We start from the raw sequence: 3,793 nt of genomic DNA, 5'->3' as shown, positions 1-3,793 counted from the left end.
ATGGCTTCAAACCTGTCTTTTGCTGTATGAAAGGCATTTCTGATCAGCTCATTCCTGTGGATGGGCACAGCTGCATGGACCATTCTGTGTGTTACAGGACACCTGAAGCTCTCTGTGCTCCATCTTCCTTTGAAGGATGCCAAAATTTGAGTGCCTGACTCCGTTCCTGGACAGAGTAATACTTTTTTGCAGTGAAGCATGGAAAGTAGAGGATGCAGAAAATGTGCAGGAACAGAATTATAGAAAATGATGAAACCTGGCTTTGAACTTTTAACCTACTGGTGGTTCAAGATTCATTGGCCACTCCCAAATAGAATTATTATTTCTCCATAATAGAATTATGGAGAAACCCTTCAGTGAGAGAGTGAAGAGCAACTGTGAAAGAAAGGGAAACAGAAATGCCAGACATCTGCAGTTAAAAGCAAATAATTTTCTTCTATGCTTGTGGTAGGAAAAACAAGCACCAATGTTTTCAGAAGGGGATCCATGTCTCTCTCAATTTCCAAAGTTACTTTTCATCTGTTCTTGGGGTACATCTGTCACGGGGAGATTCAGTGGCAGGCAGAAAATAACCATATAAGGCTACACCGATAATTAAATGCATAAACTAATAGCCTGATTACATGTAAAAAAACTACACTGTAAGAGATTAAAACAAGGGGATTACATTAAATTGAAACAAGGATTAAATAGTTTTCCTAGAGGCTTTTAACACATTTTCCAAAGACCTGCTCATGACCACAATTTGACTGATGAAAAGAATTTCTTTTGGAGATAATAGACTAAATAATCACATAATTAAGCCATGTGAAGTGCAGTGCTAGTAAGCTGATGATAGTATGTTTCAGACATGCAAGAGCTTTTCCATGAGTCATGGATACTTTTTCTTTAGGTTTTTTGGTTTTTTGGTTTTTGGGGTTTTATTTTGTTGGGGTTTTTTTGGTTTTTTTTTCTTTTGTTTTGGGTTTTTTTTTGGTTGATTTTTTTGTTTGGTTGGTTTTTTGGTTTGGTTTGTTTTTGAGGGGTTTTTTTTGTTTCTTTTTCCCCAGTAAACTCTACAAAATCCCAAGACTGACTTAGCAGGATGGTGTTCTGAGATCACCCTGCAGTGGGTCCATGAGCTGCTAAATGGGAAAGGCTGTTTGTAACCATAGAGAAAAGGAGATGAGGCACAGAAGACTGACATTTTTCAATATTTTCATTACAGCAGCACCTAAGAGGCCTTGAGCAGGTCAGGCCTCCTTCTGCCAGGTGGTGCACACAGTAAATACCTGCATCAAAAGCTTACTCTGCCAGGGAAATAAGACACCACTCCCCGCTCAGGTTATTCTTCAATAAACTTCAGTTCAATGAAGAATTCTTCAATTCTTCAATTGTAACTTTTGTAACTGTATCTGACCATCCCAATGCTCCACAGCAATGTCACCCCAGCATGTCACCTGAGGGGATGTGCTCCCTTCCTGTGTGAGAAGCACTCCTCTGAGTAGGAGAAGGGGAAAATTCCAAAGGTAGCTTGGAAACATGTTTAAAAAAAAAAAAAAAAAGTGGGGGGACAGGGGACAAGGAAGTTGAGCAAGATCAGCACCAAAGAGCTGTGGGAGTGTGTCCCTAATCCATATGGCAACTACAAAAATACTGCTGGGCTTGCCAGGTGCTACACAAATATGGAGTTTTTGCCAAGACACAGAAAGAGTCTTTCATTCTTTCTTCGGGTTTCTTACCAAGCAGGATTCCAGTTCTGAGCCCATGGAGTCCCAGCAATTTGAACAAAGCTATTCAGAGAAATTCAGAGCAGGTGCTGATGAATAGAGGGGGGGGAGCAGGTTGGCAGGAAGGAGGAAAGGAGTTACTGGGAGTGGAAACTCTTTTTTCATGGAACATCAATAACTTTCTGGAACATTTTTGAAACTGAGGTAAAGGGATTGTAATAAAACTTTCCAAATAAAGCCTGAAGTGTAAACAAGCTGATATGTAGGGAGTGTGTAAAGCCTGCAGAAGCTGTATTTTTAGGGTAGGCTGTAATGCCCCAGCAGAATTAGTGTTGTAGCACTCTAAGAAACCAGTGGCCAGCTCTGTGTGTTTTTCAGCATGTGACAGTGTGTGACAACCCCTGCTGCATGGAAGGCTCTGCTCTGATGCATTTACACAAGTGATGTAGCAAATTATGCCAGCAGTGTTTCTCAAAATACTATTTGACAATTCCACTTGAAGATAGTTGGCTAATTTGCACACAGAGCCAAGATTTGCTTTGAGTTTATTAATTTCCCCCTTTCTGTTAGGCTTCCAAGTTCATTTAGCAATGAGAGTTTGTGGAAAAGGAGTGACATCCATGTAGGCTCCCTGCACTTTGCCATGCCCATTTCTCTAAACTTTGTGTGCCAGCTCAGGAGCAATAATATCAAGTGACTTCAAAGGACAAGTGCTCCCAACAATCCACAAGGGCTTGTATTTCAACTCAGTAACCAGCACAGCTCACCAGACCTGTTATTTCAAGGCCTCTGCTGCTCTTTTCATGTATTGAGCTACATTCCTAGCTCAGTGCAAATGAAAGGGGGGAAAAATATCAAAGTTTGTAGAACTTGGGAGAGAGGTTGATTTCTGCACGTGTGTCTCCAGACATAGGAGCACAGACTATTTTTAAAATAAAGCTGGAACATATGTTTCATGCAAGCAGTCAATAATAAAGCTTAATGACATGTTTTCCTTTTCTCACACCCACCTACCTGCTTCCTTCCTTTGACTGACACCTGGACCATAGGTTCTTTGGAAAAGGACCTGTCACCATAAAACAACCAGACTGTGATTTGGCTGCCTGCAAGCTGGTTTGGAATCCATGGCAATAATTAATAGGTCATTCATATTGCATGTCTGTGGTGTTCATTACAGTAAATGCATTTTCCTCCCCTCTTGAAGGCATCAAACGATATCCCCACAAAGTGCTTATTCAAACTGGCAGATCACTTACACAGGCTAAGAACTAGAAATACATCAAACTCAATGCAGAGTTTTCATTCTGATAATATTGCTTGATAGTGGGTTTTTGAAACAAGGTCAAGGCTAAGAGCAGCGCTGTTTGGCTTATTTTGGGTTTCATATAGGTGAGTGTAATTGATGTCAAAGAAATTTCAGCTCCAGCCTTGGTTTTGCACTCTCCAAACCTTCACTTAGGCTGTGAGTGGGGGATATTTACAGCCTGAAGGAAGCTTTTGCCAGCATGAGAGTCAGCATGAAACAGTGCCCATTGCTGAAAGGATCAGTTCCACCTTTCCAAGGGCCTTCAATTCCTCATTTTTACCACCATACCTTGTTGCTGCCAAAAGCATTTGTGTGACTGTGCATTGAGCCCCATCAGGGCCTCACCTGATTAAAATTCTTTTTTTTTTTACTACCTCGTCCCTGTATAGAGAAACAGAAAGTGCCACGTGGGGTCAGAGGAAACGTGGCTGAGGGTAGCAAACACCCAGGACCTGTGTAGGAGTGCTTTGTAATGCTTGTTTAAAGGCTGCCTGAAACTAAGGCCTGCTGCTACTTTGATTTATATCTCCTGGACAAAACTTTTGATTTCTGTAGCTATTGCCTGAGAAAAGCCTGGTGGCCTCAGTCCACAGTGATTCCTTTGAGAAGCAGGCTGTTGAATAGATAGGGCAACCTGATACTAGGCACGATTTACATAAATGTAGTGCTGTTAGGTTTTGATTTAATTCATGGCTATCTGCATCTGTCTTAGGAAGAGAGGAAGATCAGGTGGGAATTGACTCTGAAAGACAGAAGAGAATGGTGTTAAAGCATCCCC

This window comes from Sturnus vulgaris, chromosome 18 (genome assembly GCF_052056855.1).
Source record: "Sturnus vulgaris isolate bStuVul1 chromosome 18, bStuVul1.hap1, whole genome shotgun sequence".
Classification (NCBI taxonomy): domain Eukaryota; kingdom Metazoa; phylum Chordata; class Aves; order Passeriformes; family Sturnidae; genus Sturnus; species Sturnus vulgaris.
Note: the sequence above shows the minus strand (reverse complement) of the source record.